This window comes from Trachemys scripta, chromosome 14, assembly GCF_013100865.1.
Source record: "Trachemys scripta elegans isolate TJP31775 chromosome 14, CAS_Tse_1.0, whole genome shotgun sequence".
Classification (NCBI taxonomy): Eukaryota; Metazoa; Chordata; order Testudines; family Emydidae; genus Trachemys; species Trachemys scripta.
The window spans coordinates 11,531,524-11,548,572 of NC_048311.1; the positions used below are offsets into that span (position 1 = coordinate 11,531,524).

The window sequence follows — 17,049 nt, forward strand, 5'->3', positions numbered from 1 at the left end:
TTATGCCAGCAAGGGTCTTTCACCCACTGCACAGCGATACCCTCAGACAAAAAGAGATGCTCTTGCTGTAACATGGGAGTGCTCCCCAGTGATACATACATAGATGTCATTTCATGATTCTGAGTGATCACAAACCCCTTGAACCTGTGTTCAACAATCCCTTTTTTTCGCCCACCATTGAGCGGTGGATGCTCAAACTACAAGATTATGACTACAAAGTTATCTATTGGCCTGGAAAGCATAACCCTGCTGACTACTTCTCTAGTCACTCTATTCCCAAAAAGCTAACAATCACAACGCTACAGAGAAAAAAGAAGTGCATGCAAACTTCCTCCTCTCCACACTATTCCTAAAGCTCTTTTGTTACAACAAATAAAAACAGCCACCGAGTCTGACACTCCAAATGGTCATCAAAACCATTCAAAGCGGTTAATGGAAAGAATTTCTGTGTTGCCTACAATATTTGACTTGTGAAACACAAGTGTTCTACAATCGTTTGTCCATGTTAAAAGTGCACTTACCATCATGGAGGATGACCTCTTACTCCGAGATACAAGACTTGTTATTCATTGTCCATTGTGGGATCACACAATTGATTTGGCTCACAACGGTTGCCAGGGACTGGTAAAAACAAAATCCCTGCTCAGATTAAAAGTCTGGCTCCCTAGGATTGATTTGCATTAAATCCATCAGAATATATCAGGCAACAGTTCTGGAAAATAACACTCCTTCACTACATGTATTTCCTCTGTTCATGTCTCCCTGGATGGACGTGAGCATGGATTTTTGTGATTCCCCCTAATGGAAAACATTTACTGGTTGGTATAGACAACTATTCTCATTACCCAGAAGTTGAAATGCTCTGCACTACTTCTGCCAAAGCTGTTATACCCAAACTAGACAAGATTTTGTTAGCCCATGGCATATCCACTGTTATTAAAACTGACAATTGTCCTCCCTTTTAAGGGTCACATTTTGGCCAATTTGAAGAGTGTCACACAGTCTGAAATGGCTCGCAACTGAGAGTGCCAGTTGCAGGTCAGACTGTCAGAAAACAGGGTGGACACCCCAAACTGGAAGTGTGTATTAGAAAGCTTATTTTTTCACTCTCCCACTTCCCTGGTCCTTCTCGCATGAACAGAGAGCAACAATACCCGAAGTCGGAAGGTGCAAACAATTCAATGTTTATTGGGGTGAACTTTCAGCAAGCTTAAATTCAAGTTTCTTTTTCCTTATTTTCGAATCCCAATTTACTTCCTGTTTGCCCCTATTTTATATAGTAATATTTTAGCTATACCTTAACCAATCATTCTAATAAAATTTACCTAACCAATCCTAGCTAACCAATTATATCCCACCACCTTAATTAGTTTACACCATCTATCTAGTTTACTGTCCATCACTCTGTCATCTTGACCTTATCCTTAAGATGGGTCAGTATGTTCCTGTTATCTTTGGGGAATGTGTTTATCGGGGTGTTCTGGTACCACCCTTCTGGAATGTGCTTGCGTGGGTGTTTTGTGCGTAGTACCTCTTAGGAATATGTGTTTTTGCAATATCAGCCCTATGCTTGCATAATTCTGTGAGCAGGACCTTCCTCTTGCTCACCACTTAACTTTGCTTTATATTCACAAGGTTTTGACTACTTTAGCCCAGACCTCAGGCCTCATACCAGGCCTGTGGTACAAGGCCTTATGTTTCAGGCCCTCTTCATACTACAGGTGGCACCCAGATACATCAGGGGCAATACATAACTTGTTTGTACTGGTGTATAAAAAGATCTCTCAGAGGGAGTGTCTTTGTCTGGCCTAGAGGGGAACGGAACATCCTACTGTTCACTGAGCTGGTCCATTGTAACAGGCATACATGTGTTATGTAGCATCTCCAGGATACTAGGACAGTGCCTCGTTGACAATAAACCTGGTTGGGTGCCTTTGCTAAAAGCCTAGTCTGTGGATTTATTGGAGAGTGTTGGGGACAAGTGGTGCAAGTGCTGGAGGAACCAACTAGGGGCCGTGCTCCTTTTGACCTGCTGCTCACAATCAGAGAAGAATTGGTAGGGGAAGTGGGTGGCAACCTGGCAGCTGTGACCATGAGATGGTCAAGCTCAGAATCCTGACAAAAGGAAAAAAGGAGAGCAGCAAAATACGGACCCTGGACGTCAGAAAAGCAGACTTTGACTCCCTCAGGGAAGTGAAGGGCAGGATCCCCAGGGAGGCTAATATGAGGAGGAAAGGAGTCCAGGAGAGCTGGATGTATTTTAAAGAAACCATATTGAGGGTGCAGGAACAAATCATCCTGATGTGCACAAAGAATAGCAAATATGGCAGGCGACCAGCTTGGCTTAACAAAGAAATCTTCATTGAGCTTAAACACAAAAAGGAAGCTTACAAGAAGTGGAAACGTGGGCAGATGACTAGGCAGGAGTATAAAAATATTGCTTGAGCATGCAGGGACGTAATCAGGAAGGCCAAAGCACAACTGGAGTTGCAGCTAGCAAGGAATGTGAAGAGTAACAAGAAGGGTTTCTACAGGTATGTTAGCAAAAAGAAAGTCAGGGAAAGTGTGGGACCCTTACTGAATGGGGGAGGCAACCTAGTGATAGATTATGTGGAAAAAGCTGAAGTACTCAATGCTTTTTTTGCCTCAGTCTTCACAGACAAGATCAGCTTCCAGACTGCTGCACTGGGCAGCAGAGTATGGGGAGGAGATGAGCAGCCCTCAGTGGTGAAAGAACAGATTAAGGACTATTTAGAAAAGCTGAACATACACAAGTCCCTGGACAAGATCTAAAGCATCCAAGGTGTGATGGGTTGGATCACAGAAAACCCCCTTGGGGCTGCCAACCGATGTGCCAAGACTACTTCTGCCCCTGCTTTCCTGCCCTGGCAGCTTAGGACTTCAGTGCCCTGCCTGGTTTGAGCCAGATCCGCTAGCCTGCTGCAAACCCAGACCCAGGGTCTGAACCCCGTCCCCTAAGAGCTGTAGGCTTAACTGAAAATAACTTACAGAAGTGTTCCTGTCTTTAACATTCAGCTGTCCAACTTCCAATGGGGTCCAAACCCCAAATAAATCCATTTTACCCTGTATAAAGCTTATACAGGGTAAACTCATAACTTGTTCGCCCTCTATAACACTAAGAGAGAGAGATGCACAGCTGTTCCCCCCCGCCCCCCAGGTATTAATACATACTCTGGGTTAATTAATAAGCAAAAAGTGATTTTATTAACTACAAAAAGTAGGATTTAAGTGGTTCCAAGTAATAACAGAGAAAAAAGTAAATTACCAAACAAAATAAAATAAAACAAAACACGCAAATCTAAACCTAATACAGTAAGAAAGTGATTACAGATGAAAATCTCACCCTGAGAGATGTTCCAATAAGCTTCTTTTACAGACTAGCCTCCTTCTAGTCAGGGTCCAGCAATCACTCACACCCCTCTGGTTGCTGTCCTTTGTTCCAGTTTCTTTCAGGTATCCTTTGGGGGTGGAAAGGCTGTCTCTTGAGTCAGCTGAAGACAAAATGGAGGGGTATCCCAGGGGCTTAAATAGACTCTCTCTTGTGGTGAGACCCCTTCCTTCCCCTGTGTAGAATCCCAGCTACAAGATGGAGTTTTGGAGTCACATGGACAAGTCACATGTCCATGCATGACTCAGAACTTTACAGGTGGCAGCCATTGTTCACATGCTACCTTGAACGTTCTCAGGTAGACTTCTTATGTGGATTGGAGTCTTCCAAGATCCATTGTCTGTTAAGTGTTTCTTGATTGGGCACTTAACTTGCAAATTCCTTTCTAAAGAAGCTGACCAAATGCCTTACTAAGTCTACTTAAAATCAAACAAGTACACAGCCAATATTCATAACTTCTAATACAAAAATGATACATGCATACAAATACGATAAATATATTCAGTAGATCATAACCTTTGCAGAGATATGTTACATGGCATATGTAGCATAAAACATACTCCAGTTATGTCATATTTACATTCATAAGCATATTTCCATAAAGCATTATGGGGTGCAACATCACACAAGGGTGCTGAGGGAGTTGGCTCATGTGATTTCAGAGCCATTGGACGTTATCTTTGAAAACTCGTGGCAATTGGAGGAGGTCCTGGACAATTGCAAAAAGGCAAATATAGTGCCCATCTTTTAAAAAGGGAAGAAGAAGAATCCGGGGAACTAGAGACCGGTCAGCCTCACTTCAGTCCCTGGAAAAATCATGGAGCAGGTCCTCAAGGAATCCATTTTGAAGCACTTTGGAGGAGAGGAAGGTGATCAGGAATTGTCTTCTATGATGAGATAACTGGCTCTGTGGATATGGGGAAAGCGGTGGACGTGATATACCTTGACTTTAGCAAAGCTTTTGATACCGTCTCCCACAGTATTCTTGCCAGCAAGTTAAAAAAGTATGGATTGGATGAATGGACTATAAGGGGGATAGAAAGCTGGCTAGATCATCAGGCTCAGTGGGTAGTGATCAATGGCTCGATGTCTAGTTGGCAGCCAGTATCAAGTAGAGTGTCCCAGGGGTCTGTCCTGGGGCCGGTTTTGTTCAACATCTTCATTAATGATCTGGATGATGGGATGGACTGCACCCTCAGCAAGTTTGTGGATGACACTATGCTGGGGGGAGAGATAAATATGGTGGAGGGTAGGGATAGGGTCTAGAGTGACCTAGATAAATTGAAGGATTGGGCTAAAAGAAATCTGATAAGGTTCAGATGACCTCCTGAGGTCTCTCCCAACCCTAATATTCTATGAGTCTATGATTCTATTGGGCAGTACAATTGAAGTCTGCTGCCTCTGCTGTCTGCACAGAGCTGGGAAAGCAAGCTGAAAGAACACACACACACACACAGCTAAACATCTAACAACAATAACCTCCCCCTTTGTTCTATTCTAATAGGTGAATTGGCCTATGCCTACTAGCCCACTTAATGTTTCTTTGAAATTCACACACTGGTGAATTGGCCTATGGCTCTGATTTGAGCCGGCAACCTGCTAGACAGCATCACATAGAGTATCTTGATTTCAGACACCATAAACTTACTCCACACTGACCACAAGCCAAAGGAGAAGTTGAGATGTTTATACAAACACCCAAGAACACACTACAAATTGCTGCAGCTGATGGATTGGACATGAAACAGGAGTTATTTCATTTCCTCCATAATTATCGAACCACCTTCCTGCCATGGCACCAGCAACTGTCCTATTTCGCAGATAACCAAGAACAAAATTGCCACACATTGAGATAAGAGCCGATGTTGAATCTGTAAGTCAACATGGCAACAAAGCAAAGCTCGTCATAAAAAAATATGCTGACCAGCACAGACGTGCCAAGAGCACATCATTCAGTGTGGGAGGCGTAGTTCTGGTCAGAATCCTTTCAGCCTCACAACAAATTCTCCACACCTTTTTATCCTGAGCCTCGCAAGATCACAATGGTCAAAGGCATGATGGTCACTGCTCAGAGAGGATCCCATAAAGTCACTCTAAATGCCTCTCACATCAAACCACTTTGTAGCACTCATCATGTTCCCAATCCACAAGATGATGATGCCAACCTTACAGAGACTGAAGACCTGCACTCTCTACAAGGCAAGTGAATCACCCTGTACTCCAGGGGGGAAAGTCACCATCTCCTGAAAAGAAGTAACCAGTACCCTCCAGTGCATTTGCAGAACTATCTAGCTTAAGTGACTATGGTTTTGTGGATGAGTTGATCCGTCATCAAACGTTGGACATCGCTGCAGTTATTCTATGCCTGTTGTGTTTTATTTATAAGGTGTAAGTATTTCCAAGTGGTGAATTTAATAACTGTTGTTAATTTAAAGTTTGTGGGGGAAAAGGAGGGATGCAGTGTTTATGGAGAATCCATTCTGAGACCCGTGCTGGTCTTTTAGGGTACGTCTACACAGCAATTAAACACCCACAGCTGGCCCATGTCAACTGACTTGGGCTTGTAGGGCTTGGGCTGTGGGACTGTAAAATTACAGTGTGGATGTTCAGGCTCGGGCTGGAGCCTGGGCTCTGGGACCCTGCTACAGAGCCCAAATGTCTACACAGCAATTTTTAGTCCTGCAGTCTGACCCCTGTGAGCCTGAGTCAGGTGACTGGGCCAGCCATGGCTGTGCTGCAGGTCCTTTACTCCAATGTAGATGGACCCACAGAGTCCCAAGTATAGCAGCTGGGTCACTTTAGTCCATCCCAGGTTTGGGTTTTGACTGGCGAGAGTGCAGCTAGCTACAAAGGGAGAAGTAGCACACTGTGTTCTGTGAGCTGCAGCATTAAACCAGAGGTCTGTGGAATCTGACTTTACAACTATGTACTATACATGTGTGCTTCATTCCAAAAACTCCTAATCAGTTAGCATCATAGAAGATTAGGGTGGGAAGAGACCTCAGGAGGTCATCTAGTCCAACCCCTTGCTCAAAGCAGGACCAACCCCAACTAAATCATCCCAGCTAGGGCTTTGTCAAGCCGTGCCTTAAAAACCTCTAAGGAAGGAGAGTATCAGAGGGGTAGCCGTGTTAGTCTGGATCTGTAGAAAGCAACAAAGAGTCCTTTGGCACCTTATAGACTAACAGATGTATTGGAGCATAAGCTTTCGTGGGTGAATACCCACTTCGTCAGACACATGATTCCACCACCTCCCTAGGTAACCCATTCCAGTGCTTCACCACCCTCCTAGTGAAATAGTGTGTCCTAATATCCAACCTAGACCTCCCCCACTGCAACTTGAGACCATTGCTCCTTGTTCTGTCATCTGCCACCACTGAGAACAGCCGAGCTCCATCCTCTTTGGAACCCCCCTTCAGGTAGTTGAAGGCTGCTATCAAATCCCTCCTCACTCTTCTTTTCTGAAGGCCCAGTTCCCTCAGCCTCTCCTCATAAGTCATGTGCCCTAGCCCTCTAATCATTTTTGTTGCCCTCCACTGAACTCTCTCCAATTTGTCCACATCCTTTTCATAGTGGGGGGCCCAAAACTGGACGCAATACTCCAATGTGGCCTCACCAGTGCCAAATAGAGGGGAATAACCACTTCCCTCGATCTGCTGGCAATGCTCCTACTAATGCAGCTCAGTATGCCAGTAGCCTTTTTGGCCACAAGGGCACACTGTTGATTCATATCCAGTTTCTCGTCCACTGTAACCCGTGTCCTTTTCTGCAGAACTGCTGCCTAGCCACTCGGTCCCCAGTCTGTAGCAGTGCATGGGATTCTTCCGTCCTAAGTGGAGGACTCTGCACTTGTCCTTGTTGAAAAACGCTCATTTTTCATTCACTGCAAACCCTCTTCAGAAAAACATCATGCCGGGGCTGTGGTGCTGGGAAATGCTTCCCTGCTCAGTCAGCCCTCCCAACCCTCAGCACTCCGTGGCTTGATTACTTTTGACCCTCCACCCTTGGGATTTTTTGTGGCGATGACTGTGGTTTTCTCAAATAAATTGATCTGTTGGAGCCCAAACAGCTTTCTACCTTCCTCCCTAACCTTTGCTCTCATTGTCATTCCCTCTAAGTATTTTGCTGTCAGGCAGTCTAATGATAAAGGCTATTGAGTCAGAATGAGTATCTATTTTACAATGAATATATTGTCTGGGGATAACAGCATGCCGTGCAGTGAGCTTGCTAGGGCAGGTGTTTATTTAAAGAAACCACTAGCACAGGGCATGGGCTGCCTCAGGGAATAGCATATGAGACACAGTGCGTACACCCCATGGGACAGTGGTTCAAGCCCAGTATAGGTGAGCTTCTAGCATGGTCCAATGGAAGGATGGTCCAATGGCTAAAGCACTAGCCTGGGAACCAGGAAACCTGGGTTCAAGTTCCTGCTCTTCCACAGACTTCCGCTGTCATCTTAGAGTTAGACAAGTCACGTACCTTCTATGTGCCTCAGTTTCCCATCTGTCCTTTGGGGGCTTCCCTGCCTCCCATGGAAGGGTTAAAGCGTGTAAGGTGCTCAGATTCTGTGATGGGGGCCAGATAAGTAGCTTTGATAGATATTGCCTGGGGGACAACCGTCTCGCCAAGTTCCCAACAGAGCTGTGATCAAAAAGCAGACTCAGGCCATGAAGATCAAACTCCCCATCACCAGTGGAAATGAATCCTCCAGTGTGGGGGAAGCCAGACTGCACCAGCTCGAAGAGCGTCAGATTTCAGTCCTGGCACCTCCCATCAGCCCTGAACAAACAGCACAGATTGAGCTGAGCCTGCCAGGACTCGGTGATGGGGAGAGTGTGGCCACCAGCAGCACGTGGCAGGGGATCATACTAGGGGGCTGGGTTCCAAAGCCACAACCACTCAGAGCAGGGTTTTGTTTGACTCAAACCCCAGCCCTGGAGGGAAATGGAGAAAAGGGTCTAATTTCAGTCCATTTCTAACAGCAACAAACTAAAATCTGAGCACATACCCCAGGCTCCTGCCCATCAACTAGCTTCATCCAAATATTCCTGGCGATCAGCTGAAGACTGGCCACACCCCAGCTAGCAGCTCCTCAGGGCAGGGACAGTCCTTTTGTTAAGTGTTTGTACAGTGCCTAGCACAGTGGGGCCCTGAATACAATGGAGACCCTTGGCGCTACCACAGTACAAGTAATAATACCAACGGGGCCACTGGGATCCCCACCCGGCCCTGACCAGCTAGGCCTCTGGCATGTGGGCTCCCAAGCATCCGCTTCTTCTGCACTGGGAGGTCCCCACCCTGGGATCCTGCCTGAGTCCCACCCCCTCCCTTCCCCCCTTTCTGTCCTTTGTTCTCTGTACACGCCCCCTTTGAGCCAGAGCCGGCTCCCACTGGCTCAAGGTGAGCTTTTCCATTGGCTCCAATGGGAACAGAATCAGGCCCTACATGTGAAAGCAGAGAGCAAGGAAATGTGCTGCTGTGATCGATCAAGCAGGGAGGTACAGCTCCCATGGGGCTGAGAGCTCTCCCCAGCTGGGGGGGAGTGGGGAATCTGTGACTCCCCGCTGTGCTGTGCAGTTCCTGCTATGGAAAAAACCCTCCCTCTGGGGCTTTGCAGCCTCCCTATGGACCAGCCCTGAGAGCTGAAGGAGCAGATGGAGTGGCCCCCTGGGAAAGGAGAGGGGCAGAGAAGCCAAACTGGGAGAGTCAGGTTAGAATCTGGGAAAATATTTAGAGAGGACTGGGAGGCAGAGGACACACCTGAGGAGACACCCCGCACTAGTTCTCACCCACCTAGCATACTAACAATAGCACAGCCAGAAGCAGCATGGGCTAGCTGCCCTGCACACAAACCCACCCAGACCTCACAGGTACGTACTCGGGGAGTAGCTTGTGCCACCGCTGCCCATGCTGCCTGGCTACCCTGCTATTTTTAATAATAATAATAATATATGGAGATATCCTATCTCCTAGAACTGGAAGGGACCCTGAAAGGTCATCGAGTCCAGCCCCCTGCCTTCACTAGCAGGACCAAGTACTGATTTTGCCCCAGATCCCTAAGTGGCCCCCTCAAGGATTGAACTTACAACCCTGGATTTAGCAGGCCAATGTTCAAACTACTGTGATGAAAGCTAGCCCTCACCTGTCTCCTTGAGCTGGGACTCACCCTCCCAGCTCCAAGTGTAGCTAAATTCAGCACTCTTTCTCTGGGGGGCTTGTCAGCCTTCAGGCCGGGAAGTTTCAGGGATTGTTCTTAGCCCTGTCCTGGTTTAGAAAGTGATATTTAAAAAGCCCTAAATGGTCCCCTTAAGGATTGAACTCACAACCCTGGGTTTAGCAGGCCAATACTCAAACCACTGAGCTATCCCTCCCCCAAATCATAGAGTTTTCCTCACCGATGGGCCCTGATACTCCCCATCCTCGCAGACTGTCCCAAAGGACTGGAACTGGAGCTAGGTGTCAACATCTCCCAAGTGGCCAAGGACAGGAGAACCTGGAGCAAGCTGCTGGCTCATTCTCAGTCCACTGCAAGGAGAACAGGGGTGTAACAGCCAGCCCCTAAGCAAGCAGGAGAACTAGGGAATCAGAGCAGCAAACTGGGGAGTTTTGTGAGAGAGTGCTCCAGGGGAAGGAGGAGCAGCTTCGTGACCCTGGGATTGCGTTCGTCTGTTCGTTGTGTGCTTGCTTGACTGTAGTTTATAGCGTGGTCTGATGTGGCAGCTGTGTGATGAGCCAGCTGAGCGCTTCCTAATGAGGCTCTAGCCCAATATCCTCCAATCTCTCACCCCTTGAGGGTCCCTTGGCAAGGGTCGCGGAGGCTAACTCAGGGAGAAGAGGATTTAATAAGCCAGCTCCTAAACAACCAAGGGAGTTTAGAGCGGGAGAGGCAGATACACCTAACAAACATACTCTAAACTTAGGCCAATAACCTCACCCAAAAATCCAAAACAAAACAAACCCAAACCCTTCAGGAGTAAAGAGAATGCAGGCAGAAGTTCAGCAGCGGGGGCGGGGGTGGGGGCTATCCAATTTATTGCACTGAATGCAGCATGTATGATTCCCTGCCTTGTGGCCAGGTGGTACATGTGTACATTCAGTGCAAGCAGCTCATGGCCCACAGAGACCAAGTACGGGCTCTTGAGACCAGAGTGGCTGAACTGGAGGAGCTAAAGGAGACAGAGAGGTACATAGAGGAGGCATTCTGGAACACAGTAGAGTGGTCCCATCCCGCATTTTACAGCTTCTGTGCTGTTGAGGAGGATGAAAGTCTTGGAGAAGGAGAACATCAAACTGGAACAGAGAGAAACAATCCAATAGCTGGGACCCTCCTTCCAGATGATGTCATGATGTCCTTTTCCACTGAGAATACCCCAGTTATTAGGAAGAGACAGATAGTAGTAATGGGGGATTTGATTATTAGAAATATAGGTAGCTGGGTTTATGATGACCGGGAGAACCACATGGTGAATTGCCTAGCAGGTGTGAAGGTTGCAGACCTCTCAAGAGACCTAGGTAGATTTATGTGTAGTGCTGTGGAGGAACCAGCTGTTGTGGTACCTGTAGATACCAGTGACATAGGAAAAGGTAGGAGAGAGGTCCTGGAGGCCAAATTTAAGCTGCTAGGTAAGAAATTAAAGTCCAGGACTTCCATGGTAGTGTGGAAGAAAACAGAGTCTTCACTCTCAGGTTGGTTGCAACAAGTCAGAGACAGTTTATTTTCCTGACACTTGCAAGGGGAGAGTACACATGGGCAGGGGTTCCCCCCATCCCAGGCAGGTCTCCGTTAGATAAACAATTAGGGCAAGCATTTATAACCAGACAATAATGATCAACAACCGCATCTTGTTTATACATATTCCTTCTGATATCTTACTTTTCTCAGCAGTTCCTGCTACAGTCTGTATTACATTCTTATCTAACACAAGGTCGAAAAAACAGTATATCTTACAGTTTTTTTTGTTCCACTCGCTTCCCACTTGCCCAGGCCCTGCCTGAAATCTCGCGTTATTAGAGCTAGTGTTAGCCTGACTCTTACTTTATTCCTAAAAGTTAAGATATCTGCATTCAAATTCCCTTTATCCTTTTCTCTGCTTCCACAGTAGCATTCTCTGAAATGTTTCCAGTACCACACAAAAGGCCAGTTAGACCGGCAGAACTGCAGACTCTCAATGCGTGGATGGTGATGGGAGGAGACTTTTAGATTTATTAGGAACTGGGAAACCTTTTGGAAAAGGAGAAACCTATACAGGAGGACAGGCTCCACTTAAACCAAACATAACCAGATTGCTGGCATGTAAAATTAAAAAGGTTGTAGAAGATTTTTAAACTACGGACTGGGGAAAAGCTGACACAGAGAGAGGAGCACATGGTTCAGGAGGATGTATCCCTTAGGGATGAATTTACTAAGGGAGGAACTCTATATCCTAGTAAAGAAGAGAGGAAAAAAGTTGGTAAAGTACAGATAGGAACAGTCAAACGTAAGAGAGTCTCATTTAAATATAGCACATGAAGACAAGCAACTGAATAGCGACAAAATGTACAAGTGCCTATGTACAAATGCTAGAAGTCTAAATACTAAGATGGGTGAATGTGAATGCCTGGCATTAAATGAGGATATTGATATAACAGGGATACAGTAATACCAGGGTACAAAATATATAGGAATGAAAGTGTAGGGCACACTGGTAGGGGAGTGGAACTTTAAGAAAGCATAAGGTCCAATAAAGTAAAAATCTTAGATGAATCAAACAGAATCTCTATGGACAGAAATTCCATACTTGAACAATAAGAGTATAGCAGTAGGAATATATTACTGACCACCTGACTGTATGGAGATGGTTACTGTGAGATGCTCGGGGAGATTAGAGTGGCAACAAAGGCCAAAAATGCAATAATAATAGGGGATTTCAACTATCCTCATACTGACTGTATGTCACCTCAGGATGGGATGCAGAGATAACATGTGTAGACAGCATAAATGACTGCTTCTTGGAGCAGCTAGTCCTGGAACCCACAAGAGGAGAGACAATTCTTGATTTAGTCCTAAGTGGGCCACAGGGTGAATATAGCTGAACCACTTGGTAATAGTGACCATAATGTAAATTTAACATCCTTGTAAGGGGGAAATGCCAACCCACCACCATAGAATTTAACTTCAAAAAGGGGAACTACACAAAAATGAGGAAAATAAAGTTTTCCTAGTTAAATGGAAAATAAAAAGGAACAGTCATAAGGGTGAAATGCCTGCAGTCTGCATGGAGACTAGTTAAAAACACCATAACAGAGGCTCAAACTAAATGTGCAATGCTCCCCCTCCCAACCCAAATAAAAAACAGTAAGAGGACCGAAAAAATGCCATCATGGCTAAACAACAGAGTAAAACACTCAGTTAGAGGAAAAAAGGCATCCTTTAAAAATTGGAAGTTAAATCAGACTGAGGAAAATAGAAAGGAGCATAAACTCTGGCAAGTCAAGTGTAAAAATATAATAAAGCAGGCCAAAAAAGAATCTGAAGAGCAACTAGCTAAGGCACAAAGACTTACAGCAAAAATTGTTTTAAGTACATCAGACAGAGGACGCCTGCCAAACAGTCAATGGGACTACTGGACGATCAAGGTGCTGAAGGGTCACTCAAGGAAAACTAGGCCATTGCAGAGAACTTAAAATAAGTTTTTGCATCAGTCTTCACTCCAGAGGATATGGGGGAGATTCCGATACCTGAGCCAGTCTTTTTAGGTGACAAATCTAAGGAACTGTCCCAGATTGAGGTGTCAGTAGAGGAGGTTCTGGAACAAATTGATAAATTAAACAGTAACAAGTCACCAGGATCAGATGGGATTCACCCAAGAGTTCTGAAGGAACTCAAATATGAAATTACAGACCTACTTACAGTGGCATATAACCTATCACTTAAATCAGCCTCTGTACCTGATGATTAGAGGGTAGCTAATGAAAATCTTTATTTTTATAAAGGCTTCAGAGGTGACCCTAGCAATTACAGAATATAAGCCTATCTTCAGTACCAGGCAAATTGGTTGAAACCGTAGTAAAGAACAAAATAATCAGACACACATAGATGAACATGATACATTGGAGAAGAGTCAACAAGACTTTTGTAAAGGGAAATCATACCTCACCAATCTATTAGAATTCTCTTAGGGTGTCAACAAACAGGTGGACAAGGGTGATCCAGTGGACATAATGTACATGGACTTTCAGGAAGTCTTTGTTTAAGAGATTTTGCTGTGAGATATTGTCAAAGTAACCAGTCATGGGATAAGAAGGAAGATACTCTCATGGGTCAGTAACTGGTTGAGAGATAGGAAACAAAGGGTATGAATAAATGGTCAGTTTTCACAGTGGAGACAGGTAAATAGTGGTGTCCTCCAGGGATCTGTACAGGGACCAGTGCTGTTCAACATATTCAAAAAATAACTGGGAAAAAGGGTAAACAGTGAGGTAGCAAAGTTTGCAGATGATACTAAATTACTTAAAATAGTTAAGTCCAAAGCAAATGAAATTCAATGTTGATAAATGCAAAGTCATGCACGCTGGAAAATATAATCCCAACTACACATACAAAATGATGGGGTCTAAATTAGCCGTTACCACTCAAGAAAGAGATCTTGGAATCATCGTGGATAGTTCTCTGAAAATATCTGCTTAGTATGTAGCAACAGTCAAAAAAGCTAACAATGTTAGGTACCATTAGGAAAGAGATAGATAACGAGACAGAAAATATCATAATGCCTCTATATAAATCCATCGTACGCCCACATCTTGAATACCGCATGCAATTCTGGTTGCCTAGGGCCGGCGCAACCCATTAGGCGACCTAGGCGGTCGTCTAGGGCACTACAATTTGGGGGGCAGTATTTCGGGGGCGGCATTTCGGAGTGGGACCTTCCGCCGCCTAGGGCGGCAGAAAAGCTGGCGGCGCTCCTGTGGTCACCCCATCTCAAAAAAGATATATTAGAATTGGAAAAATTACAGAAAATTGCAACATAACACATGAACCAGGGGTCAGCCAATGAAATTAATAGTCAGCAGGTTTAAAACAAACAAAAGGAAGTACTTCACACAATGCACAGTTATCCTGTGGAACTCAATGCCAGGGGATGTTGTGAAGGCCAAAAGTATAACTGGGTTAAAAAAAGAATTAGATAAATTCATGGAGGACAGGTCCATCAATGGCTATTAGCCAAGATGGTCAGGGATGCAACCCCACGCTCTGTGTGTCCCTAAACCTCTTCCTGCCAGAAGCTGGAACTGGATAACAGGGGATGGATCACTCAATAATTGCCCTGTTCTGTTCATTCCCTCTGAAGCATCTGGCATTGGCCACTGTTGGAAGACAGGATACGGGGCTAGATGGACCATTGGTCAGACCCAGTATGGCCGTTCTTATGTTCTCTGTTGCGTGTACAGCAGGGGAGAGGATATGCTGTTGTGGATATGTATCTTTATCATGGGGGAGGGGGCGGGCGCTGGATAAAGTTACACCACGGAGGTGAGCTAATTTGGCATGGCTCTTAGCTGAGATGCCCCGCTGTTTGACAGCAGCTGGGTCACTCCCCAATACCGCAGCAATGGGGGAAGAGTGGATGGCACAGATCCCAGCCAAGCACTTAGCAGCTCAGCTAATGGAGCCTTCCCAGAGGGAAAGTCCTCCTGAGGGGTACAGAGAGGGATTCTCCACTGGCCCCTGCAAGTCATTCACCCCCGCATTGGCCTGATGAAACTCCACCCAACATTGTCCTGGACTCTGGGCCTGGACTGGACTGTCTCTGTAACCTCTCCTGGTAGCAGCAGCAGCAGCCAGGTAACTGCGATGGTCTCCAGCTTGGTAGCCAGGCAAATAAAGGGCCTGGTTCTGCTCCAGTTTACATCCTTTCCGCACCCATGTAACTCCACTGACACCCGTGCAGTCACTGTGGAATGCAGAATCCAGCCTAAAGCATCAGGCGGCAAAACATTTCAGCACAGACAAAAAGGTTCATTTTTGTCAGTCTCCCTTAGAAATGATTCAGGTTTTCATCAATAAATGGAACCCCCTGGAGACAAACCTCCCACCTGTAGGGCGCCTCCATGCAGCCAGGTGCGGCATTGCAAGGTCTTCTCAGGTTGGTGCCATTCTGGTTCCCCCACAATCTGTCAGGTTCCATGGCCTACCCCCCTGGCCAGCTCACCCAATCCATTCCCCTTCCAGACTGAACAGAAAAGTCCAAATACAGGAAACTCAAAATCAAAGGGCCTTCAAGCCCATCTCCCAACATCTATCTGGAACTTGCAGTTCTTGGCCTCTTGTACTCTAACACCTGTGCACGCCTCTTGGTCTGGGGCAGTGGTAGGGGAACCCTGGCCCCCCTCTCCTCTGCCTTCCAACCCAAGGAGCCAGTTTTAGGCTCTTTGATCCTTCTGCCACTTCCCTGAGCTGCTCCTACCTTCCCCAGGTCTCTGGACTGTGCTCTTCTGCCTAGACCTGTGGTTCCTCATGGCCTGTCCTGAGCCAGCTATGAAGGTGCTTTCTCAAAGACCACTCCCAGCCCTTCTCTATGACAGCAGGCTGTACAGTGAGCAGTTCCTCTGCCTCTCACCTTTCCAGTGGTCAGTACCTACCTCCTCCAGTCAGGAGCTCCCCCTTGTCCTGCGCTCAGGCTTTGCCATCTCCCTTCAGCTGCCCAGCCCTGCAACCTGCCTTCCACTCTGGAGGGCTTAGTAGGCAACCTCTGCCAGCACCTGCCTTTATGCTGCTCCCCACTAAAATAAATATATGGACATATACCTATCTCCTAGAACTGGAAGGGACCCCAAAAGGTCATTGAGTCCAGCCCCCTGCCTTCACTAGCAGGACCAAGTACTGATTTTGCCCCAGATCTCTAAGTGGCCCCCTCAAGGATTGAGCTCACAATGCTGGGTTTAATCAGGCCAATGCGCAAACCACTGAGCTATCCCTCCCCCCTCAGAAAATATGGAACGCTTCACAAATTTGTGTGTCATCCTTGTGCAGGGGCCATGCTAATCTTCTCTGTATCATTCCAATTTTAGTATATGTGCTGCCGAAGCTTCCCAGTTGGTTGGGGGAGAGGGGAGCCTTGCCTCACCCTCTCTGTAAGGCGTCGGGCCTTTAAAGGTACAGTGGCCGGATTCCTTCCCCATCCATCAGTCATTCACAGGACCCTATGGTCTCTCTATATCTACTGGACCCTTCCACACTTTTAAAGGGCCATGCAGATGGCAGGTTGGGCTGGCCACTACATGCTACTGCCCACAAGGGCAGGCCATCCCATCCCACCCCAAAATTTCCTAAGGAAAATTATTTTTTTCCCATGAAAATATGAGCTTTGTCAAAAGGCCATTTTTTATCTAAAAATATTTTTGAGGAAAACATCCTCCAGCTCTAGGTCAGAGTGGTGCCACTGCTCTTGCTCACACTGTGTGTGTCACATGTGAACGCCTGTTGCCATTGAATCTCCCTAGCTAGGTGTCTCTGCCCCTTTCATTTGGTGGGCTGTTCTCACGCACCTTCCAAACCACAGAGCGTCCCTGCAAACTGGCAAGTGTCTGGCCGCTTCACTCCAGCGTTACACCCGCCGGAAGGAAGGTTGAGGCTAGAGATGCCAGCTGCTATGTGCCAGTGA

The 17,049-nt window shown here is 46.3% G+C and overlaps 1 non-coding gene across 1 annotated transcript; it reads right to left on the reverse strand.

Annotated features, from left to right (window-relative positions):
- Nucleotides 1–16,373: 16,373 nt before the first annotated feature.
- LOC117887838 lies at nucleotides 16,374–16,476 on the reverse strand. Its single transcript, XR_004648220.1, has one exon. It is a non-coding gene; the product is annotated as a U6 spliceosomal RNA (small nuclear RNA).
- Between the last annotated feature and the right edge of the window lie 573 nt (nucleotides 16,477–17,049).